Source organism: Chamaea fasciata, unplaced genomic scaffold, assembly GCF_029207755.1.
Source record: "Chamaea fasciata isolate MVZ Bird 193981 ecotype frontalis unplaced genomic scaffold, bChaFas1.0.hap1 SCAF_9, whole genome shotgun sequence".
Taxonomy (NCBI): domain Eukaryota; kingdom Metazoa; phylum Chordata; class Aves; order Passeriformes; family Sylviidae; genus Chamaea; species Chamaea fasciata.
In genome coordinates, this window is record NW_027094094.1 from 9,000,733 (window position 1) to 9,027,321 (window position 26,589).

Sequence of the window (26,589 nt, forward strand, 5' to 3'; positions counted from 1 at the left end):
ATAGAACAGCTCAAACAAGAGGGAGCTAAGGGAGTGACTGACACACAGAATAAGGGGTGCAAGGAATGCAGTGGACAAACTTACACGGTAGGACAAACAGACTTCCTCTGGAGGGTGTGCTGGCTGTAGAGGGCAGAGTCAGCAGTAGGCTCAGCTCCACACAGAAACCCCAGCACACAGGCAGAAAAAGCAGCTGGATGTTTGCAGCATCCCCTAAGAGATAACCCCTGTGAAGTGGCTCTCCTTCCCACTGACCTGTATCACCCTCCTTTCCTGTAGCATAAACAGATGAAAAGGCACCCCAATACCATGTGCCTCACAGTAAAGATTTCCCCAAGTTAGAGCCTAAAGGGAAATGTGACACATGGAAGGCTGGCAGTGAATCTCAAATTCAAGACTTGCTTGTTCGTTAAGTCACAAAACAGTAACCTCGGCTAGGTCTCCATTTTGTGGCACAGTCTCGTTCCTACTGGTGAAACAGAGTTCCAATGACAAGTGACTGTGACCTCTGGTTAGCAATCCTAATGCTGAGGAACAGCGAAGCTGGAGAAACTGAACCATTTGTCCTTCTAGAGCACAGAAAAGCATTTTCCCAGAGCAGAATTTGAAAAATGCACCATTGCCACTTGAATGCTGGTTACAAAAAATGAGGCTTTAGCTCTTCCAATAAATCAATTTTTTTTTCAGCAATAAAAGTATTAAAAGAATAAAGAAAAGAAAGATGATCAAACAATTCGAGATGATATCAAGTCCATTTAAAGATCAGCACAGAGGAAGATGAGACAAGTTTTGGAAATAGACTAAAACGAGCAGGAGAGGAGTTGCAAGAATAAACAAGCAAAAAATTCATCTGCCTTGAAGCTCAGTAGCAATTTGATGCTTTTAAAGGAAGTACTCATTTTCTTCTCTACAGTTTTGCAATAATTCTGCTAAATCCCAAAATATACATATATTTTTTAAAACTTCAGCTTTCTAGCAACGTGATGACATAGCACCTGAAAGGATCAACCTATATGTTTTCTGAATAACCATATCAAACTTCTGATTTTTTTCCTTCCTCCTTTTTGTTGTAAACGTGCCATGTAATGACAAATTCGGGCATAAATCTGACACAAACAAATAAACAAAATCAGTAGAACTACTCACAGTAGTAAAGCTATGCAGATGTCTAAATATTTGCAGGTGTCTTAGATAATAAGCTTTCACAGCAGGAACTACATATCTGTGATCAGTTCACTAGTACACTTCAGAATTTTCTAAATATATGTAATAATAAGGTTAACTGTGGTGCATTTTTGCTTGGCTCATTGTATTTAAACACAGCATAAATCTTCCATATTTTATTTTCTTTGTACATTTTCCAATGACACACATATACAAATACGTATCTATATATATATTTATTTACATATATATATATATATATATATATATATTTAATATGCTTATATATATATATACATATATTTAAAAATTTACACATTCTAAATAGACACAAAGAAATATCTTCATGAAGGTTACATTCAACCAGTAATGTATACTGGTCAACAACAAGCAACCACTTTTGTCCTAGAAAGTGTTTAGTTGCAAAAATGTTAATGAAATCTACAGAAACACTTAGGAACCAGTTTTTTAATCTCATTACCATATCAAGGAGCTCCCTGTTAATCACTGTCCAAATTCATTTGGATTTATTGCATCACAGTTATGCTTACAATTAAATGCCACAAGGTCCCAGTCAGATTAAACAAACGATTTTTCCTGTAGTCCTTACAGGACTAGTAGTGACAAATCACATGGAAGTAAAATATATCATAATTAATTAGCAGAGGCCCATAGATAACCTCTCCCACAAATCTCCATGGGCAATTTTAATAGGTTTCAATATTTAAATATAAAACCCTACAAAATTGTTTAAAAATTCAAGGAATATTTGTACTTATTATAGGTAACGAATATGTCAGTCATGTAAATTTTTATTACATAATTATTTCTTTAGGGATGTTAGAGACAAGTAATTATTTTCTTAAAAATGAATTGGCAGCAACTATTTTAAGCATGCCATTGTGAATGAAATATTATCAAATAATTGTTGTATTACTAACAACTGACTTACAGAAAAGAAGCATTTCCTTATCAAAGCACATAGGATCTCACCATTGTAAGAAAATTTAATCTTCTTTACAGAAGCTTCAGTAAGCCAGTAAGAATTACAGGAAGATAACTGGTCTTAACATAAAATATGAACACCCATGTGAAGAAAAAGGGTTTGGCTTCTTCAGCTTGATTTCTAATAGTCCAAGTTAGCTGCTCATTCCTCTTATATGCGTTAGGGAAAGTAACAGATGACAGCATTCCAGAGACATGTTGGAAAAAAAATCTTCCTTTACAGAAAGAAATATTTTGTTACATATTATAAACTGTCCATGGTAATCTCTCTGCTTAAGAAATAGAAAATTCTACCTAAACCAATCCAAAGCAATGTCTTCCCATAATGAGCAGGCTACAATATATAAAACCTGACAAACAAAAAGCCCTCATTTATTTCCAGAACTAAGCTTTCATCTCAGTGATTTGGATTTGTTTATCAAGTAGAGGCCCCGGTACTCCTTCATGAAAATCGTCAGTACACTGTATTTTGTCTGCCTTCAGTCTCTTCAAAACATCAAAATGTCTCATTTCTCATTCATTCCTTGCTAATGCTCACTTAGGGGGATATTCAAAAAAAGTCTGCGCTAGCCCAGGAAGACTGGTCTCCTGACACTGGAGAGGAAGGAACCTAACTTAAAATAAATGTTTAATGATGAAATTATTGAACTGAGTTTAGCCTTGACATGTCTGCAATGTCAAAAGAAAGTCTTCAAGTTAAATAAGAATTTGTAGAAAATACCAACTCTGTAAAAAATTTCAACTCTGGTTATAGCAACTTCAGTCTGTAGAAGAGATTTACCTTGAGCCACAAACTTGAGCTGAATCCCAAGTTATCTTGCCTTCAGTTATTTTGAGTTCCTTAATTGTGGTAGCCAATCTCCAGTATACAAACAACCTTCCTGAAAGAATCTCTTGGAAATTGCACAAATTCTTTCATTTAGAAGCATTTCAATACTAACTCTTGTGTTAGGCACATAAAAACCCCAACAGTGCACTAAGAGAGGTGGGCAATTAAGGATATGAAATCAGTGGGACAACATCATGACACAATGACAGCTGTGAATGGACTGTGCAGATACTACCAGGGTCTCCAAATCAAAATGTCAGAAAAAAGAAAAATGGAAAAAAATTAATTTGTGAAGTCAGCCTCTATAACAGGAATTAATAAATACACTGGAATTTGAAATATAGCTCTTCAAACTATTGGTGAAGAGTGAAAAAACTGATGCTGAAAATATACAGATATATTTTATGAACACTACTTAATCTCAAGTCAAGTAGCAATAACAAGATTTTCAACAAATAGAGGTCAAAAAAGGGAAAAATGAAACAACTTGGAACAAAAGATAACATCATAAACTTAAGAACAAAAATTTCAGTCCATTATGCCCATTTCTGCTGCAAGGTAAATTTTCAATTAGGTAAGTGTAAATACCTCAAAATGTAAAGTTCATGGCACCTCAAGAGGCTTCAGCAAATTATCCTCTGTGTATTACGTAAATTACCTGTTATTGTATAGATGAGGACAAGCTCTGTACCTGTGCCTTTCAGTGGCAGCTCACCATTAGATTAGTCCAGTTCTAGCACGAAATCACACTCGCAATATGTGAGCAGGGTTAATTTCTGTTGAGGCACTATGTGTGGAAGAATAGCCAAAACCACTCTGTGCTGATGGAAGTAATCATCATTAGTTACATGAATGTGCACCTAATCTCCTGACAAAGAGCAGGAGACAAGCACTGAGTTGGGGAAAACTCAGAAAGTACTTTAAAAGGCTGCTTCTGATGAGAAGATGGAAAGCTGCTGGCATGATAAAACAAGGAGAGGTAATGCAATGGGATATCTGACACAGGAAATATTTGCAGCAGCATTCAGAATGGGAAAAAAAAGCATGATAAAACAAAAAAAAAGTTTCTGTTAATAAGTGAAAATATCTGGGTATGTGTGGATGCTCGGGGAACATTAATTCTGAAGAATGCCACGAGTCTATTCATATTAAGACCTACAGAGATCAAAACTGAAAATGGTACCTGTCACTGAAGAGGGAGAAGCAGTTGACAGAAACACTGATGGCCAAAATATTTGAAAAGATTCAAGTTTTAATACACAAGAAAATTCTGCAAAAATCCAATCATTTTTGTTACTCACAATGCTATGTTAATCAAACCTAAAGAACTATTGTGGTAAAAGCAAACCCATCAATACAGTTGCCAATTACCACTATTAACCTTTACAGAATTGGTAATTTATTTTCAAGTTGTAACAATCTGTACATAGGATTCTACAATCTGTAATATAGGATTATTTTTTAAATAGTTCATTCATCTTTGTTTTTTATTGACTTCTAATAGCTATTCTATTATAGAAATCTGTGGGATTTCAAGATACACAGTTTTGTTTATGAAAGTAAAAAATAATAATATATTTTTAAACTTGAAACATGAATAAATCAGTACATAATTGTTAAACCAAAGTAGCATCTAATCAGTTGCCTTTCACATCATAACACTGACCCTAATCTCTGAGGCATAAATAAACATGCATTCTTCGTGCAAACTTTAATCATAAAAAAGAATGAAATATATTCCAACATAAATATTTCAGCAAATAGCCATGTGAAGGAGCATGAATGTTTAATTTAGACATCACCTCTGTCACTATCTGTTAGACATCATACCAGTGTTTCTCCTCTGGGAATTCCAAAATCTAACCAAGTTTCCAGTGCCCAAATGAAAATTATATTCCTTCTTAGTCCCATAATACCCATCTTCTTCTAGGAACATTAAAATATTTAATACTTAGCAAAACCCTTCTTTGAGGTTATCATGCCATGTTTGGTCAATCCATGTCTACTAACACTACCTACAAAGTCTGAGTAACCTTTCAGTGCTTACTTAAGCTGGAAGCTTCTTGCAGATATTCCTACCAAAGATCAAGTCATTCCTAAGTTCCTCAACTAGAACACACCACTGTGGTCAATTTAAGGATCTTCTGTTATACTGAACTTCTTTTCATCTATTCAAGAACTCAGCAATGGAAGATAGATGTTTTTAATATTGCCTTTCAAAGACTGGAGACATAAGTCTAAATAAAACAGACCAGGTGAAGAAAAATGTATGGTTTCCATATGCTTTGTCATCCAAGACAGTGATCCCCCCTCAACTGCATAAAAGTGCCTTTGATCTATTGCCTCAACTAAACAACCATGTGATGACCCTTAATTGCACTTGAGCTGTGGAACTGTTTGGGAATATAGCATGGAGGGATTTGCGGCTGCATGTCTGGAGACATGTGGATACACAATACATACAATAAACTTGTCTAAGCGGAAGGAAAAGTTATGTTCAGCAACTGAGTTCATTACCCTGCGTACAAAAATATTGTCTCATGAACACCAGGAAGCTGCACTTAAATAGCACCCTAACATTAAGGTTTTACTCTTCAATCTCTGTACCCATTAAGTCTATAGAAAGGAATAAAAATATAAATCATCATCATTTTGAAAGCACATACTGCAGCACTTCTAATGTGACATTTTATCTTAAAAAATGAGATGAAAATAACATGACTTAGAGGAGCCACAACAGCACGTAACCTCTTCCAGTTGGTTAGCAAGAGGTCTCATATTTTTCCTCATTGGAGCTCAGTAAAGAATTAGCACTTCCCAGAACACACGGCCCAAAACTTAATGGAGTAACAGAATGTGAAAGAAAGCAACTCAACAAAAGCTGCAACTGCATCTTTTTCTCCTTTTCTCTGCTCACCTGCTCTCTTCTGAAGTGCTCTGACAAGTGCTTGGCAGGATAGGATCTCTGTCCATGGCCTTACAATCACATTTCATTGTCTGGGTTCTTAGGTTGAACTTTGGGTGTTTACGGACTTCATCCTAATTTCCTCAGAATCTCAGTATGGGATGGTCTGTTCCTAAGAATGAGTAACTGGAGCTGGCTGCACATTTCTAATGAGAGAACGAATATATTACTACATATGAAAAATGGATAATAGAATAGAGTTCAATAGAAAGAAATGGTGAAAATACAAGTCTAGTTCAGAAGCAGTCACAGAACATCTACCCTGTAAGTCAATATACACCACAAACTGAAGTTCCTCCCAGGATCCTTTGAGAAACTTAAAAAAACCCTTAAAAATTAAAAGCCACAATTATAATGCTTGAGAAACCTAACAGATTAGCTATAAGCAGCCAAACCAATGTTCTGTACAGTAGCAATACACAGGATAAAGGGCCAAAGGCCAATGGGCTCCCACTGCCAATTTGGTCTTTCCTCATTGTTAGGAGAAAACCTCTTACTTTCCATTACAAAATTCAATGCGCCTATACCATAACTTTCTGCCCCAACGTTAACTCCATTACCACCCAAAAAATGTTACATGTCTATGCTCTCATGTAAAAACTAAAGGAATATGTGGTTTCACAAAGGATGATCATTCGAATTACCCACAAAGAAATCTTCAGCACATCAACAGCGTCACTCATCTGTGTACCTCACTACACGAATATTAACAGACCCTACCATTACTTAAGAGAAAACTTACAGTTAAACTTTCATAAACAGACTATGAAGCAATAAATTCATCAAGTGAATCAACAAAAGAAATCAACATCATATCTTTGTCCTGTCTTTGCAAATTACAATTCTGAGAGGCAGAAGCTCAGGAGAAGCAAAGACAATTTTTGGTCACAAGTAGAGGAGAACACAGTGTTACCCCTAAAAGGCATTGTCAATTCAGTAGTGTAACAGACCAGAACTAGTGCTTGTCTATACACGTAAGTTGTGAATGAACAGCAGCCATGTCCTTTACTCCCTAACATACTTTTGGAACCTACTATAGCAACAGGAAAACCACAGTCAGTCCTGGCTGAAATAGAAACAGCTCATTTCCATGGGAGAAAAGGTACAGCAGTAGCTCATATGCTCGATGCAGAACTGGAAATGTGTACATATCAAATTGCAGTTCAAATCAATTATCTGTATGACACGGCATTAAATGACTTCCAAATTAGCGGAGAGCATCCTGAAAAAATCAGTCTAAGCCCATCAGTGATGGGGTTTGAAGTTCTCAGAGTGTGTACATCTCTGGAGAGATCTGTGTCTATATTATTTCATTTCAGGGATTTATATTGAATCTGTCAGTGTATTTGGATACAGACCTCATAAACCTTAATCATATGGACGCTGCCTTCTGTTCTGATGGATGTGCCATACAAGGGAATAACTCACACACTTTGGAAGCTCTGACAAGTGCAGAACATGTCTCTAAGTTGATGGGTGACTGTGCTCATCAACTCTGGAAGTTTACAGGCAGAAAGCAACTTCACCTATTCTCCAAAGAAGCAGGTAAGTTGCCAGCTTGTTTCTGAATGACTTGATGCTGAATGAATTCAAGTATTTGAGATGTTTCTGCATTTCTGAGCAGCGTGAGGCGCTTGAGGAAGGTGCTTCCCACAAGAGGGAAAACTGTCACAGCTCTTCGAGCAATGGCCCATACCACAAAATAACTCTCAGACTGGAGCAGTGGAGGCAGCAGTTCCAGTCTACAAGGTTCGATACAAGGTTTTTGGGATGTCTAAGATCTGCACTAGTGCTGTGAGCAGAAAAATACAGACTAGTCAGACAGGAATGGCATTGTGGGACATAGTACTGAATGTTGAAAGTTTTTCCTTTCACACTTGACCTGTAACATGTCTTTTTCTCCCAAACTGCACCTTGTTTTCAGAGGTACAGGCCCACAACTCTGCCCATTGGTACCTGATCAAATTGCTACAAGTCCAGAACCGTTCATGGCATGAGGTAAATCAGCTCTAGGCCCATTATGTACTTCCAAACCACTGGGACTACAGAGAAAAGTATATCACTTTAAACCACCCTTGTAGGTCAGAACTGATTGCAACAAAGTAGTAATTAATACAAAATCAGTTATTACTCATCTGAGAAGCAAGTCATGAAGCTAGCACAACTGAATTGATCACAATCATCCATTCACAACCTAAATCACACCATGTGCCTGTAAAATACTGAGTACAGTGAAGCCTTCATTCCAGTTGCAGCCTTTAGGCTCTATACTAATTGAATAACAAAATAATAGCAATAATAATAATAATAATAATAATAATAATAATAATAATAAACAGAAGTTTTAAAGGAACTTCAGCATCTTAACCTGGATATATTTAACATATCTGAGTATCTTCTGTGTGAACTTCCCAGGAAAGACAAGAGCAAATAGCAGAGCAGTGATTATGAGGACGCCTTCACAACTTCGGTGCCACATCACCTCTGGCTCGGTAGAAAACCCACAATATGCACAGCCCAGACACATTCTGAGGCCCAACGTGGCAGCTAGCTTTCTGCCCGGTAGCACTACTAGAACCACAGAGTATTTTTCCTGGGATATTGTTCTGTCCTCACCACAAACTGAAGCACAAACTTTATGAGCAACAACTTCAACAACTTCGGAAATGGCCCCACTCCAGCAGGACACACCCCAGAGTGCATTACAGCACTGCCTTGTAAACTCCTTTATTAATTTCATAATAAATGCTTAGAAATCAGACTTTTTGCAGGTGATAATTAAATATAAAATCAAGGCAAAACAGATGTGTGATAAATTCTTGGCAATGGTCCTGTTTAACTGAGTTTTAGCTTGGATTTCTGGCAGGCCCAGCCCAGCTCCTGCTCTGGATCCCCCTGCAGTGCACATCACCAGGGCCCTTCATATGGAGCGCTTTGCCTCTCTCAACACTGTCTTTAAAGTTTCACTTACCATTACAACATACCAATGTGGAAAGGTTTAACACTCGATTTGGTTTTGTTCAAGTTAAAATCCACTGCTGCAGTTCATGGTAAAACTTATTTAAAAGATCCATAAACTTTTTATGCACTTTTCAGCTCAATATCATCTCATTTTTCTTTGATGACATCAGCGCAACAGTGACTTTCTGTTGCACTTCCAAAAGGGACAAAACTACTGAGAACTCTCAATAGTTCCATAAAATGAGGCCTACATCCCAGAAGAGAAAAGTACATAACATCTCAGCTCTCCCCCCTTCTCACCACCTCTCTGGCTGTCAAATGAAAATTGCAAATAGTGGATTAAAAAAAAAAAAAAAAGCACAGAAAACTTAAAAATGAGTAGAGCTAATACACACACAGGAGCTCATTAACAGAAAAACTGCTGGCCACATGGTCTGTTTGCAGAGAATAACACTGGACTTTGTCCCTACAAACCTGATTTAAGTTTGGAAATCCCCGGTCTGTTTGAAGTTACTGATACTGGACTTTGTCCCTACAGATCTGAATTAACTTTGGAAATCCCCATTCCGAGCCTGTATTAGCCAGTTTCTTTCAACCCAGAAAAGGATGGGTTCTATTCACTCTCACGGGTTTTATTCACTCTGGCTCATGCTGGAGAATGAGGGGAGGAAAGAGTGAGGAGGAACTCCAGTGACCTGCCCGAGCTGAGCTGAAACCTCCTCATTCCCTCTGCTTGGGCCACGGGCACAGCTACAGCTTCAGCCACACAGGGACACACAAAGGCCTCTGAACACACAATGCCTTCCCCTTTCCAATTCACACTGTGCAGTTGCATCCAATAAAATTACAAGCCAGGCCCAACACAGGTGGTTTCCCTTCCCTTCAAAGCGACCCTTACATTCTGCTGCACAGCCTGGCTCAAAACCGTGTCTGATTTGTTGCCATGAGCCTGCCAAGGTTGCAGAGGGATGGGATAAATGTGCCCAAGAATGGTATAAACCACTTTAATTTGTCATATAAGGAAGTGTATAACTAGATGCCATGTCACTACTGAGGCCTGTCTGGTTTGGCTCAAGAGCAGGACCACATCCACTTACACAAACCACTAAACCCCTGACCTGTGTGAACCCATGGAGAAGCAGAGCAATGTCTGGAGCTCAGTAATTCCTTACCCTGCTGCTCTCTGCTCTCCCAGACATGACACACATCAGGAGTGTGGATGATGAGTACGATGTATTTCTAGCTTGGCTACTGTTGCTACAACTAAAACCATAAAGAAAATTACCTTCAGCCTGTTAGTCTGCATTACAAAGTTCATTTGCTACTAAATTCATAAGGACATGTACATAAGGCCATCCTGATTCCCCTGCTGGTCACCTACTCGGGGCTGACAGAGAAAATTCACTGCACTGGAGGGGACACCTCACAGGCCAGGAAGGGATCCCACATGGTCCCCACCCTTGGGAGTCTGTTTTTGTCTGGAGAGGAAAGTCAGGCAGTCAGCGAGCTCATGGGAACATGTGTCCCACATCAACCTCACCCAGCCAGTATCAATTCCTATGAATTACAGAAGCAAAGAGAAACTGCATAAAAACCTAGTTATTTTAACAATCTGTTTTGCACAGTAATTAATCAGATGAGCTCTCTAAGGAACTTTAAATATCCTAACATAAACTTAATTCACTCTAATTGAATTAAAAACTATTAAGCTAAAAGTCACAATGCCAAAAGTTCCAAAGATAAAAAATAATCCTATAAAAACTCCCTGGAAGTAGGGAACTAACAGTTATGCCAAGCAGCAAAATAAGAGGATATGCATTGCAGAAATGCCAAAAATCAAAACACAAATAAAAATATATTTATCTTGACCCTTCAGTCTAAGTTTGAATATTTCAATGTTAATCACAACATTGTGCTCAAAGGTGAATGGTAGAGTATTTTTCAGGGTTATGGCCATGCATTGGATAGGGCTGACTGTCAGCTTGCTTTATTTAATGAAAAAGGCTTAAGTCAGTTCTAAGGTAAAGATTGTACTTCCCGCTCTTTAGAGCTGAAACAGAAACAGTGGTCTATTTCAAAAAAGGAATTTTATAGCATCCACAAAGTAAATGATTTATGCAAGTGTATTTGTACATATTTTGTTGATGACTGAATACAAAGATATCCATGTATACAAATGTCCTCACCTTGAAACAATTCAATAATTTGTTCATGTGAACATGTGTGGCCCATGAATTGCCTGTGAACTATTTGTCCTAGATACTGTTTTGATTATTGTAATTCATATTCTTCTCTCTGCAATACTTGATTAATCACCTCCATCTCATGTTATTGTTCTTACTTGCAGCCTGGATGAACCCCAAAGAACTTTCATATGCCTGGGACAAATATTCAAATTGCATACCTTTGCATGATTATCTGTTACCATTTTTTTTTTTCTCTGGAACATTCCCTCCATTAAACACTATCAGAAACATTCAAAGTGAATAAAAAGCAGCATGGAAACCTAAAAGGCATTCACAGAATTTTTCTAGTGAATGCTTTTTTTTTAAACTAAAAGCGTCAGTCCAGAGAAAAGGTAAGAAAGAAAGAAAGAAAAAAACCGACCAAACAAAAAACCCAACAAAAAACAACAACAAAAACCCCCAAAGTGTAGAATAATTGGAGTGCAATTACATCAACAAAATTTCTATTACAACATTAAACTTCAGGAAGAGGTTCCAAAACAAACTTTTACTGTCAAACAGGAAAAACAATTTTCCTGGGAAGTTTTCCTTTGAAAAACAAAACAAAACCCATACTCTCAAACAAAACTGCATACTCTCAGCCCCAAAACGTAGATGATAGCTATTACTTTTACTAAAATAATCACTGAACTTATACTCAGAAATACAGGTTCAATGGCTACTTGATTTGTCAGGAGAATGAAAGAAGATAAACAACTCAAGAATGTTCTGAATAAATGGCATTTTAGCAGAAATACAGTGTTTCCTTGAATGCTCTTTTGGCTATAAGCAATAATGTTGCCACAAAAATCTGGTTTGCATCATCTAAACGCTTGAAAAAGGAACACATAATTTAGGAAAAAAGTGATGGCTGCCACTTAGCCATAAAGAGCAGCACTAGTGTTAGAAATAGCTTTCCTATCATATTTTTGTTCATGTTCTGGGTTTTTTCAGCAGTAGAAGTAATTACCGTGGTTTGTGAGGGCAGTGTTTATTGTCATTATCCTTTAAACACTGTACACAAACACTGAGTCTGACTCCAGGAAGGTTGAATGTGGTCACAAGCAGGGCTGTAGCCACATCCTTGCCTTTAACCCACCAAGGAGCCCCAGTGATTTCATGAGAAATAAAGGCTGCACTCAAGAAAAGGTGCATTGCCTTTGATCCAACTTCTTGTGTGTTGCAAAAAACCTTTCTTTTACACCTTATATGATAATTTTATGCACAATACTTTAACCTAAAAGACAGTGAGTGGAATGGCCCTTGAAACATTGGTTACATAGACTAGACATTCTTTTACTTTTCTTAGAAAATGGAACCCAGTGCCAAATCCCTTTCATCTGTGCTCTGTGAGCTTCATATTTCTGCTTCCAGGAAGATCCTTTACATGCCTGAGAAGCTTTCAAAGAAGACATCCCTAAATAGCTAGAGATGGATTTCTGACATGCTGCCACTGGTAAAACAGGTACTGATGATGCCAGAGGGGCACAGGCAGATTTGAAGCTTGGTGTGCACCAGGTAAGACTTTTACCACCAGTATTTGAGGAATTAGCCTGTACCAGCCTAATCCATTGCAGTGACCCCTTAGAATCACTGTTTGAAACAGCTCACAACAGCCAGCTGGGAGGTTTGCAAAACCTCCAGATCCCTCCAGGATTCAGTCAGTTCTAGTGATTCTTGGAGTGTGCACAACCCATGCTGTCAGTCTGCATCAACCTCTCCTCCCCAGAGCAGCTCAGCACTGTGACCAGCTTCCTCTCCAGCCAGCAGAAGGCCAGTAGAGCCTGCAGGGAAATCACCCAGTGACACACACACTGCTTCAGCTCCTTTCTATTGGCACTAAACTCCATTCTGCTTTGGCATATAATCCGCAATTAATCCAGACGCCTGCAGACAATATGTAAGTGCTCGGCTGAATACCAGCTCATTCTTGTCCTGTTTTTACACAACCTCCTTTTGTAAAAATTTTCTAGAAAGGTGCCTCTGGGACTGGTTCTTTAACTTCCTTCCAAGCCTCAGAGGAACTGCTGTATTGACCCTCCAGCTAGCTGAAGAAGCCTGGAAATAGCCTTTTTGAATGACAGACAGGACACAAGGAATGCAGGAGTTACTCCAGCTCCAGGGTAACATGAATCACTTCCTACAGATAATAGCATGTATATCACATGAATCCTCTGCTGCGTTTTTAACCTTTGCTGAGAAAAAAAAGAAGTTGCTAGTAAGGGCTGCGCACCTTGAACACAAACAAGCAACACCCTGCACTTACCATTAGACCATGGGGATGGCCCATTTAGTAACACTTGGGTTTGCTCTGATTACAAAACTGGCAGGTATTCCCTTCCTCTTGCAGCATGGCAAACTGACTACAACAAAATCAATATGCCAGTTGGCACAGATTTTGAACACCAAACACACTTTATCAACCGTCTGGTTGACACACGGTGCATGGTCACCTTAACAGTGAGGTGCAGGGTCAGCAAGGATGCAGGTTACACCACGGGACAAGCTTCTGAATTCAAAGAAGAAATATTTCCTTTCCAATGAATGGATTAAGCGCCCTGCCAGTGGCTTTGCACCAAGGGCGTGTCTGCTAATTGCAAGGAGCAGACTGAGCACCCCACATTCCTCAGCCCAGACAATAGGGAAGTAGCACACCTAATCCCTTTAAATGGGATGCCTGGTGTTGCCTGCAAATCTGTTTACACTGTTTAGCAAATGTGAACTAGTATTAGCTGGCATAAATGCCCTGCTGTGCAGACCTTTGTTAACTTGAGGCTACTTCCTTGTTCTCTCAAAGCTGTTAAATGACTCAATCTGGCCTTAATATGTTTCAGCGCTGTGTTCACTACTTATCTCTCAGGCCTATTGTTTTCTAATGCATCCTCATAAACGTCTAAGAGGTTCTTCATTGTGACAACAATTTGTTCAATAATTACAGGTTCACATGAAGAAAGACCAATATACCGTGTGGAAAATCAAATATACACATGGAGGTGGAGGGAGAAGAGATAAAGACAATCTCAAATTACTTTTTTTTAAAAAAAAAGATTGGCCGGGTATGAAAAGTCTTTAAGCGCTTTAGCATTCTCATAATTACAGAAACAGGAAATTAATTAACGGTTATGTATTTTACATAGTCTGTTAGGGGTCTGCAGGGATACTGCACCAGGAAAAAGATTAATTTGTGTAGTCTCTGTTGCTCTTTGGTTCACCGTATGATCGAAAACAATGATATTTGGCATTAAGTATTGAGTATTCACTACTCTGTGCCCAAGGTGTGGAAGATGAGGTCTGTGTTCCAAACAGCTTACAAAACAAATGCACTTACAAAGGAACTAGTAACAAATTATCCCTGTATCCTGAGTTCCTTTATCTGTAACATAAAAACACCTCCATATATTACGGCTTCTCTATACCAGGAAAGAAGCCACCGAAGACCTTAGTTAACTTTTCAGACCTTAGTTACGTCTTCAAATACTTGCAGTTGGCAGGCTTGCCATCCAAATGAGCACTCAAATCATATATGCACATGCAGATTTGTCCAGGGCACAAGTTTATGACCTGCCAGCAGTGGCTCCCTGCGACCCCTCAAACTTACCTTCTGACCCTGTTACCTCTTTGTCACTACCTTGAGAGGAAAAATTTGCCAAAGCCAGCTGTGATGTTCAGCAAGAAAGTGACAACTGCTGGCCTGGGTGTACCTCAGTTCTGCAGCTGCAATAAATCAGCAGCCCCCCAGTATTTCAAAAAGCTTCCCTCTCCCCCTCGCTCTCCTTTGGCCAGCGGAGCAAGCCATGCTCATCACCAGAAAGTCCTCTGTCACTTTAACTGGAAAACCTGTACCATTTTTATACTTTTGTTCATTCTTTTCAACCCATTCTAACTCCTTCCCCCTGGGAGCTAGCCCTCCACCAAAAGTTTCATTCAGTAAAGCACTAGCTCTGTCTATTAAGCTTACCCACCCCTGCTTAGCCTTAACACTGGTTTCTTTGTACTTGCCTGGTGAACTGACCAGCTATACAGCACAATAGCTACAATTACTAAATTACACTCCCTGTCACTGCCTTTTGTATCACACCTCTAACAGGTGTCATTACCATGATAGGCAAATTGTAATAATCCATCCACAGGCCCCCCCAGTCTTCATAATGTTTTTCTTTTCCTTTTTATTATTATTATTTTATTTTACATAATATATGTGTGAATACTGCACAGGGCCTGAATGGTTGGTAAATGCACAGGACTGAAAGATTGAACTGTGTGGACTGCACACACGAACAGCAGCATTTAGGACAACAAAACCGAATGCTACCACATCCCTGACACTGTGAATACATGCACGTACACAGATATATTAAAATTGTAATATCAATGCCAATAAATGTGGTTACGGCAAACAGATGGGTTTGAAAAAGAGGCGTAGGAGGCATTTCTGAGCTGAGGCTGCTCCCCTGCCCTTATGTCACCCAGCTGTGCCATGGCTACGATGGGTGCACCAGGAGAAACTGAGATCCCCTGCAAAACCCCAGAGGAGTTTTGGCAAGCATAAGAAAGCATTTCAGGTTATAAATTCTGTGAACTCAGCAATTAAAGGCAGGTTTTTAGTATAAATTTAATATAAATATTTAATGACTTATATTATTCACAAAATCAAATATTTAAGCAATGTTTAAGCAAACCAACAAGGAACTTCTTTACTTAGGCCCCTGGAACTTGCCATAACCTTTTAAAAGTGATAAATATATCAGAATGTTGCTGTCTGCTGTTTTCTGGGGTCCCACTCATTACTGTGTTGTTCCAGCTGTACACCACTGACTTTACTGACTGGGATAAAAGGTCACATAGTGGCAAAATGGGTTCTAAAACCCAATCTGATAATGATGGCATTGACTGCCCCATCAACAGAGTTTGGATTTCCTTGGTGAAATGCACAGACAGAAATAAAACACACAAAATTTCACACACTTGCAATGTAATACCTGGAGTAAAAAAACAAACAAACAACCCCCCCCCCCCAAAAAAAAAAAAAAACAAACAAAAAAAAACACCAAGAAAAGAAAGACACTGTGCTTCAACACTTGAGAATCTCCATTCTCTAACTCACACTGCTAAGATATTCTGGATAAACAAAAAGTAATTGAAACAAGTCCTGATGGATAAAATTGCTTTCTTTGCACTTCATTTAAAAACTGAAATCCATAGTTAAGCCGTTTTTAGCTTTACAGGGGATTGCAGGAACACAATTGTTGCTCTAGCCTGAGAGAAACACAAAAAGAGATGGCCAGAGAAATCTCATTGTGATACTTGTTTAGATGCTAATAAAGGTAAGAATGGTTGTTCTTGTCTTTCTGAAAAACTGTATTTCAGAGTTGAAGCAATTTATGATCTAGTAAGTACCTGGTATATGATTTCCATGAGGGGCAGATAGTGATAACCCAGACAGAGCTTTTCAAACCTTTTTACCAGTCATGTGATGTTGCACATGTCTGAAGGAAGCAAACTGAAGAAGATGGAATCTTCTTCAGTCTGATCCAGGATAGGTACATCACATTTACACACAAGTAAAACTATTTTTCTTTTAGATATCATGGATTAAGATCCATGAAAAAATATCAGTGTCATGTTCGTTAAAATACTGGCTTGCAAATCAAGGCACTTGCTAAATCAACTCTCTTCTCTGTAAGGGCTTTTGACTTTGACAGCAGTAGAGAGACAAAGGAAGAAGTAAATGAATAAAGATAAAAACAACTTGATTCTTCATGCACTGCAATGGGAGAGCTCGAACAAATCTCCAGCACTATTTTTGTTAACCTATTCTCTATGTGAAATGATCCTTCTGATCAAGGCAATGTTACCTACCTGTCCATTTCTGGACAATTAGACCACAATTTTTGGCCCTACAACATCCACTGAAATAGCTACCACTAAGTGTAAGAATCCCACTACTTAGCTGTATTCCTGCTACAAGTTTGGCATTTTCTTATACAGCCATTTCTCAACATTACAAAAAATTAAATGAAGACAAAAAGAAATACATTTTGCCCTTCTCTATCATCCCATTCTTCCACCTTACACACAGCAACTAAGTTCCTGAACAGGACGATTCAGGATGCTCCTGCTTCTGAACACAACAAACCCCTGTAACTCACAGAATGCAGCACAGATGTCAACCTTTCAGATAGCTGAAAAAGGTTTGGATTCCAGTATCTCTTCTGCAAGAGGGACACACTATACCACACTGAGAAAGCAGGTAAGCTGCTCTGAAGCGCATGGCCTCTAGGCCACATCCCCTTTTAAAACTCTAATATCACCATCAAATCATAATGCAAAAAGCTTGCAGGGATCACTGCTATTCACAGGCAGGAAATAATGTCACCTCACTTGAGGCACAGAGCTGCAGTCACTTGACAGACCCCATGATTACAGTATGGATCTGAGACAGAAGAAAGAGGACAGAAGATGTCTGAACAAGTTTTACCCTCTTTAGTCCAGACTAGAGTCTGTAATGGAGATGTCAGTGTCACCAGCGAAAGTGACAAGAGGTAGACTGGGGCTATCACTAACAGTAACAAATTTTACAGTCTACAGAAGTTTCTGCAATATTCACAAATATAAGTTATACTTCTGCAGATCTCAGCCCTGGGAATTGCATATTTAGGAGGAGGAACACATAAAAAATGGGTTCTCAGGATGCTCTTGCTCTTGATTCTTTACCAGACTTTCCACAGTTAGACACAAAAAGTAAACCAGAGTTGGTACGACACACTGTCATAACTTGGTGGACATGAAACATAAAAGCAACACAGAAGCTGCCTCGCGTCTTGCGTAATCTTTGTGAATCACCTGTGAATCATGCTCCCCTGAAATACATCACCAGACTGAACTGAAAGTGCCTTACTTCTCCTCTCCATATCTTAAAAAAGGTCTTGAATAATTGAAGAGTACAGACAAGGGCCACAGAAAAGATCAACAAATTGTGGGCAAAGAGCCCTATTTTACGATGAGGGATTTAAGGAATTCATTTTCACAATAAAGCTAAAAAGAAGTTTAATTTATGGTTCTAAATATTTTTATGGCAAAATATTCCACTTGCTAATAGAGTCTCTGATCTGTCAAGAAAGGGAATATGAAGGATTTAGGATTTAACTTTGAAGCTTGACAAAGTCAGATTAGAAACAGAATCACCTACTCCTTTAAATGCAGACTGATTCACTGTCGGAATGATTACCACGGAGCGAGCTGGCCTTCCCGTCTCTTGATACCTTCAAACTAACGGATGTTTTTCAGGACAAGCTGTTTTCATGCTTACAACTTACTGAGTTAAATGATGAAATAATTAGGTGAGATGTGCTCGCTTTGTTTTATACAACAGGTGAGACAATGATTTAATAGTCCTCCATATTTAAAACCTATGAATTTATGGACTGTGTCAATGTCTAAACATTTTTCTCCATCAGGTATGACAACAGTTTCTCTCCTCACTTTCTAGGTAAGTTTAAATACAGATTTATCATATTACCCTCCCTCCCTAGGGCACATGCAAGACAATGGCCATGAAAACCATTGAGTAGATAACGCTGAATCTGAATCTATATCCAACCTTTTCAAACAAGGCATGTATCTGTGAAGATAGATAGGAATAGCATGGATCTATGAAGATGTCTGGAACAGAGATACCTGAAGAGGTGAAGTGAATACAGGTGCAAGCAAGCCTCTTCATTCACCCCAAATTAAAAATTCTTAAGAAAGAAATAATACCACTTACTACATAAATCTCTGTACAGCATTTATGGATCATTGCAATAGTGAACCATGTTTAGGAAACAAAAACACTTTAATAAATACACTATTAAAAATCTTCCTGGACCTTCTTCTTCTTTTTACAAAGCCTGGATGACACCAACTTCAAAATCAAACATTACATTCCACTCACAGAATGAAGACCTCAACTGAACATGCTACTGCCACAGTAGTAACCCAGTTCCCTCAAAGTGGAAAGTTAATAGTTTGAAATCACACATACACGATTGGGAACACACACCCATTCTGAGGTCTGAAAGAGGCTGTGCCGCATTTTACAGAGATTTGATTAGAATCAGCCATACCCTAATGGACATAGTCACAAATTAGCAGGCATTTCTTTCCTAACTCCAAACGTATATGTATATATATAAAGAGAGGGAAAAAAAGAGGGAGAGAGAAATTGTATGCATCTGGATATACATACAAAAGATACATATTATAAAATCTCATTGTGCCCTGTAAGGCTGTAGGAGTTATTTCAAAAGTTTTCCATGATAGCAAATAGTTATGTTACTCTTGCATCTCTCTGCCTATCCTTAGCATTGAAACAAACAATTGATTCTAATACATTCCATCATTGCTTCTACAAGCTCAACAAGCAAGCCTTGGATCGGCCACACTTTAAAATATTCAAGAACTGTGCTGTTAGAGTCCAGTTTTTGAAAAATGTTGTGCGCACTTCCATTAGAATGTGCAGCCATTTCCCTAAATAAAACAAAACCTGGAAAAAAATTCCTCCCATGGGCTTTGATGATATGAAGAATAAACATGCCATTTCATCATGACCTTTCCTGTCCACTTTATCTATCATAACACACTACTTTTATACTGCATGAGACAGACAAAAGTTTGTTGGACTACCCAATTTTGTTCTAGCCACCTGATTTATTATGTTAAGTACTTATCTGACATCTGAATTAAATGAGACTATCAACAGCAGAATCTAGTTTTAATGAAAAAAGAAATGATTGAGGAAGACTTGCCTCTTATAGGGACATACCTGAATGTATCCAGCCTTCGTTTCAAGCCCAACATGACTAGAAAAGAGTTCTTAAACTTTTGACTGTCTCCAACTCTCCCTGTTACCTCCTTTCTCTTTTACCTGATATTGCTCTTTCTGCAATATTTAAGCCAAATTTTCATGTTCTCTTTACCAGACTCAGTCTAAAATCTTGTAGATTATTTCCTGGTAGTGCTGAAATACTCTATCAGCTAATATGTAAATCTTCTGTCCTGGCTTTCATGAGCTTTTCATTGATTATTCAAATAATCTCTTCCCTGGCTTTGATAAAATCATTCTTTTTCTAGCCAGTGGTTTGGGCAACTTATCCCTCCCTTTGCAGTGCTTTCCTTCCTGCTACTTCCTTCACTTCTGCCTTCAGTTTTCAATCCTTTCCCACATCAAATTTCAGGTGCCACTCTTCAAGGCCAGGCCAATTGCACTACTTATCAGTTTTTATTCAGTATATCATTCAACCTCTTGGCAAGTAAGCATGACCAACCAAAGGGACCAACTTTTCAGGCAAATCTGCAAGTGAATACCCTTCTCTCTCTTGCTCATTGTCCATTACAGTTGGGAGGATTTTCAGGCCCACCTAAAATTACCTTTCTGTTACAGTTACTGTTTCTCCTTATGAACTTTGTAAGTTTCTGTTAAACTCTATTGCTATAAATTTTGTGAGAAGAAAAAAAAACCCAGCACAAATCTTACCACTGATGCAGCAAGATTGCTGCCCAAGATGCTGACCATCACTCTTCCTCTTTTCTCTCATAACCTGTTAATCCTCATCCATCTTCCCCTGTCTGATGGTTAGGTTTTTGGAGTAGGAAGTAATTTTTTTCCCCTACATTTGCATAGCAAATAGTACAACAGGGCCTTCATCCAAGACATGGATCCTTAGTATTAGGGTATTAGAAGTTGTAAGGTAATGTATAATAAGAATAATTACAAGGCCAGAGATCTGCTGGACTGCATTATAGACAATAAAAGCTGCAGATACAGTAGATTTCCTGACCACAGCCGCACTGGTACAAAATAAACCTTGTCCCATGCACCACATCACATTTATACAACTTACTTTTAATATACTAGAAAACAAGGAGGAGTTTCTGATTATTTTGTCATGATTTTATTTATACAAGGTAGGAATAGTTCAAACCTAATGACTCTGTCAGTTGCTCTTTATACTGTAATTTCTGCTATGCTTTTTTAGCGATCACAGACACATGTCTCCTTACCAAATTAAGTACATACACATTTAAGTGACAGCATATTTTTAGAATGCAACATTATATGTTGGTAACAAAAAACTACAACATCACAACATCTAAGTTTATAAAAAAGCCGACATAATACCCTGATAAGATCACATTAAAATAAAAGTACACTGTATTATTATAGCATTTGAAATTAATATTAAGGAGTTTGGAAAATGAACATTTAAAAATGTATTCTGTTTCATAAGATAGGATCTTAAAATGACCTAGAGAATTTGAGTTTCAGGCACATTGGATCTTGAATTTGGTAACACAAGAAAGAAAAAAAAAGCCACGGGAATAGAAGACAAGGCCTCAAAGATGCAAATAATTATTTAAGAACACATGTAAACCACCCCCCACCGTTTCCTCACAAAGCTTCATAAACAGAGCACACACACAGACACAGCCACCACTGCAAAACCAGTTGTAATGACAACAGTCAGAAAAAAATAGAGACTATCTACATAAACCAAACTGGCACTCAAAAATGAACCACACACATTTCTAAACCGAAGGTTTTATGAAAAAAATGTAGAATCTGTAACAGTGCATTACAGATCTACACAGTATGAAGTTTACCTCACTAATCAGTCATTAAGTGAAGGTTTAACAGTTCCATAAGGGAAGGTAATTCCCTCTTTTTCTAATATCTTCATATCACTAAGTGACTGCTAGTTTCATGGAAGTGTGCTTACTATCTTCTGATTCAGAAAATAAAAATACCAAATATCTAACACTGAAGGATAACAAACTCCATTGAAACTAAAAAAACTAAACACTCTGCTCAGAAATCCTGCCCCTTCTCCCCACCATTAGATGTGGTTAGTGTTTATGCAAATGTATTACTAATGTGTATTACAAATTAAGCAGAACAGAATAATCTTTTGCCTAGACTTATAGGACATTTTACATCTTCAATTAGATGAGCAGCAACAATATTCACTTTGAGTTCTAAAATACCTTTCACAGATAAAGAGGTTAATTGGTTGATCTTAGACTATGGATAAAATTCAATACCTAAATTAAATGCATATGTATAGACATACAGCTATAAAACATATGTATATATATAAAAATAAAAATATCTTTGCACTTTTTCAGAAAGTTATTTTAATTAGAAAAAAAGATGCCTTTTTGAAATTAATTATGTTTAAATCCTGTTCAGGAAAAACTTGCATATTATTAACACTGTATTTTTAACTCTTACTCAAATACAGCCATATGCTTTTTTTGGTAAATTTATTATTAATATCCCTGGTATGCAGATAAATGTTTAATAAGAAATTGATATACATTTCAAAAGAACAAATAACTGTGTTATAAGCACTGTATGAAAAAAGCACCTATGGCATATTTATGGATACAAAAAATCCTAATAGGGTCAAACTTGTAAGACACTGACTAACGTTACAAGTAGGTACTTAGAAACATGCTGCATTTTCCCCAAATTCCATTATGGTAACAAACACAAAAAGATGCTGATATCCAGTTCTGTTAAGTACATCTTTAGTTCCACCCATTACACAATATCAAGTCAGAAAACAGTTTTATCTGACTGGTGGCTCAATGGCGCAGCCTATGTGTGCAAAAGTAGAACACAGCAAGTTTCTGGTTTTAGAAATGAGTACCAACCCTCTGGTTTTGTTGCATTTAGATAATCAAACATACCTAGAATTTCCTAAAGTGACGAGATGCATAAATTAAGGACTATTTTATACAATATGCATACTTACAGACCTAAACTAATTAAATTATTGACGACATAAAACATGAAATCCAAGTGATTCTGTGCAGAATTAATAAACAAGTATAATTTATTTGGATATTTCTCTGTAAGACTAGATCTGAAACAACACTTTTCACTCAACCTTTATTAAAAAAGATACTGACAAATATAAATATATATGTATATATAACACGATTTCACCTTACCACCTTTGAAATGCCCATTTGGGTGTATTAATACTGCCTCGTTTGTTTCTTATTTTCCGAGACAAAATGCCTACTTAGATTTACACTTTCATTTTCAAAGCAATGTATCAGTGTAAAATGTTTCCTACTCTGGTGTAAGTAATAAGTGAATTCTTAGCTTACAGCTATAAGCTAAGCATTGTAGCACAGAAGGATGCAAAGCACAAACAAATTCCTCCTATACCCGAATTTAACACAAATTAGCTTTCCCACTTCCCCACCACAACCCTCACTCAGTCCAAAGCAACCAAATACAGTAATTCTGCTTAAATATGATCACAAAGCAGTTACAGCACGGGATCTAAGTGTGGACTGTAAAAATCGGGGAGAGAGAAGGCGTGAAAGAGACAGGGACTGATCAGCTCTCGCCTCTAAATAACTGGTTAATAATTTTCAGAGTGGTGAAAATACCAGTTTGTTCATTCCAGGTGGGTGTCCAATACCTGGCTACGACATGTCATGACCTGCATCACTTGTTCCAAGTGAGCTGAACAGTCTTAGGGGGTCTGAACCGGGGAGACCTGCAAGTGGTGCAATTTGTTTAGTTAAAGAAATACTCCCCTAGTTAATGTGACAGATCTAAAATAAAAATAAAAAGTCATTAAAAAAACCCCAAAACAAAAACAAAACAAACAAAAAAAACCCCTAAAAAACCCCTTCTTCCTAACAGAGTATAAGCACATATCCATAGAAATGTAGAGCCAAACTCTCAAATAAAATCCTTTTAACAATCAGATATTTGTATTCTGTTTTGGAGAACAAAGTCATAATGGTTTTATAAAGCCAAGTATACCGACATAAAGAAGTCTCTTTTTTTTTTGTCATGCAGAGTTCGCTGCTAATCCAGACATAGAAAAGAACAGTGTTTTATATTTACACTCCATTCTTTTTTTTCTATTATTTTAATAAAATGACCCCGCATATTTACTCAAGCTGTTTAAGCAGGTAAGAAGTGCAAATAACATGGCTTGCATCATGTTACAAACTCAAGTAAGTAAGAAAGCTGACAGCACAGATATATATATTAAATTCAGAAAAACCAGATAATTTATATAAATAAATAAAATATATATTAAATTCAGAAAAACTCATGCACCACTTAATTTGAGGAGTGCCAAACCGCTTTTAGATATTTAAGGATTTTTTTTTCATTGTTAGTATCTCTTATTTCTTGTAAACATGCAATTAATGAAAAATTCCTGGATTTAACTCAAGCTTGGATAATGTTGTCCATTTGTGTTCCACCTGAAACAGTTTTGCACGTTTATTTACAAATAGGCCAAATGTTCCTATTTCTTTATATGCAAAAGAAATCCATACACTAATTTCACTTTATTCGCTAATGCTGTTCATTACTGAATAATTTCTCTGGCCATTTTCAAAATTTTTTTTGACAGCTTGTAGTGCTTAGAATGCATGGAAATGATCAAATGAAATTGTCACTAAATTGTCCAAGTCAAAAAAATCAAATGTGGTAAAGAGCAGTGACAACCTGCATCCTAAAATGAACACATTTTGTTTTTAGCAGTAATGGCTTTGTGTATTTACTAACAGTGCTCTTTAGTGCTGATTCAAATAGAAATTTGTATTTGGCCATGGATATGCTCATAACCTAAAAAGAGATATTTATTCCGTAAAAGTTAAATCCCTACTCCAACTCTTTCTTTGGTTGCTGTTTGCTCATTCTAAACTGGTCACACACATTTTTCATGTTTGATCCATTGAAATAAAACCAGACAACTTTTAAAGACATGGTTTTATTGAAATGGATGTTTATTAGTTAGATCATACTGCTCTACAGAAAGTAATTCTCCTGCTGCTTATAAATATTTTGATCAGCCATATTCAAGTGAAAGAACAAGTCTAAGGGGGAGGGGGAAAGGAAAAGAAAGAAAATGGGAGGAGTAGAGACGGATAGCATGCACAATTCTCATGTGACCTGTGGTACTACCTAATTAGAAAAACTTAAAGTTTCCATAAACCTTTCACTGGAAGCAGTAGTATTCCTACTATCACATTTCAGTCCATGTTGGCTGATTTACCTACATTTCTGTGAGCAGAAGAACAGAAAATGCAACGCACAGTTTTGAGGAAGAAATCTAATGGCATATTGTAAACAAGCACCAGCAGTTTAGAAACTAAATGCAAATACAGCAAAGGGATTTTTCCAATAGATTTTTCCAATAGATCTTTCTTCATTATGGTATAGGACAACTAAAAGAACGCTACTGAACTGCAACCTCAATTATACTGGCCAGCAAACAACCTTTAACCATTAAATGAGAAAATGTTCTTCAGCACTATTCAGTTTAGCATTCTACACTGTCTCCAGGCTGAAGGTGGTCTGCATGTTGAACTTAGTACTGTGTGGGTTATAGTCTTTGTTTGCAGTCTTAACTGGGGATTGCACCTTAGCTACCGTAGTTCAAGCGTAAAAATACTTTGTCTGTAACACTATATACTGTTGCCAGCGACCCTCTAAATCCTTGAACCAACTGTGTCCTCTGGTGTCACAGAAGATAATGCCAATTTATTGCAATGTGTGGCTTTTTTAACTGATTAAAATTAAGCCGTAAACACGTGACAATGGAATTAGCACATTTAGAGAGTCTGTTTTCCCACATCCCATTTTGCGCTAGTGCGGCTGATCCCTGCAACTCTACGCGGGTGCAATTTTAATGACTTCGCTAGGTTTTGATGTTCTTATGAAAAAGCAGTGCTTGGTGTTTGTGGAGAAGGTAGATATGGAGGCTGAGTAGCTGTGATTGCGGACACTGTGACATCGTCTCTGTTTTTCGATAGGATCGGTGTCATTTTCCTCCCCACGATAAGACACCTCACTGACATAGCCCGATTAGGGAAAATTTTATTATAAAATTCACTTCTATCGAACAAGGATGGAGTGATAAACAGTTCAGCCTCAGGGAAGAAACAGGAAAACATTTTTCTTCTCTCTCTCTCTGTCCCTTTTTTGTTTTCCTTTTTTTTTCCTCCCCATTTAAGAAAAATCCTCCCTCCTCGTAGGACTTTTCCTGAACGTGAATGTGTTAAGCTAATAGGAATTCTCCAAGTGTTGAGACCAAAGATGTATGAATGTTGTTCTAAAAGGAGAAGAGTTGTGTTACCTCACAATTCAAGAATATGATTTTAAAAAGTAAAACGTGAGGACATTTTCTGAATTACATTTTCTGTCAAATTCATTAAAATCATAAGTCTTCTGAACAGGAAGCTTAGGCAAACACAATTTTATTTTCCAATATTCACTTACATTTCTCCCTGATCAGAAAATTGGCGAGCTGCAAGGGTAAACAGGGAAAATGGATGCTTGTGGCTCTCCAATACTTGAAGATGGACTAACCTCCAAGGAAGAACATAAAAGAAATACTGATTTTATCCTTTTTTTAATA

The 26,589-nt window shown here is 37.5% G+C and overlaps 1 protein-coding gene across 4 annotated transcripts in view; it reads right to left on the bottom strand.

Moving 5' to 3' along the window:
- Nucleotides 1-26,589, bottom strand: part of VTI1A (vesicle transport through interaction with t-SNAREs 1A) — a 266,853-nt gene that overhangs the window by 159,242 nt on the left and 81,022 nt on the right. The gene's annotated exons all lie outside the window — the stretch shown is intronic.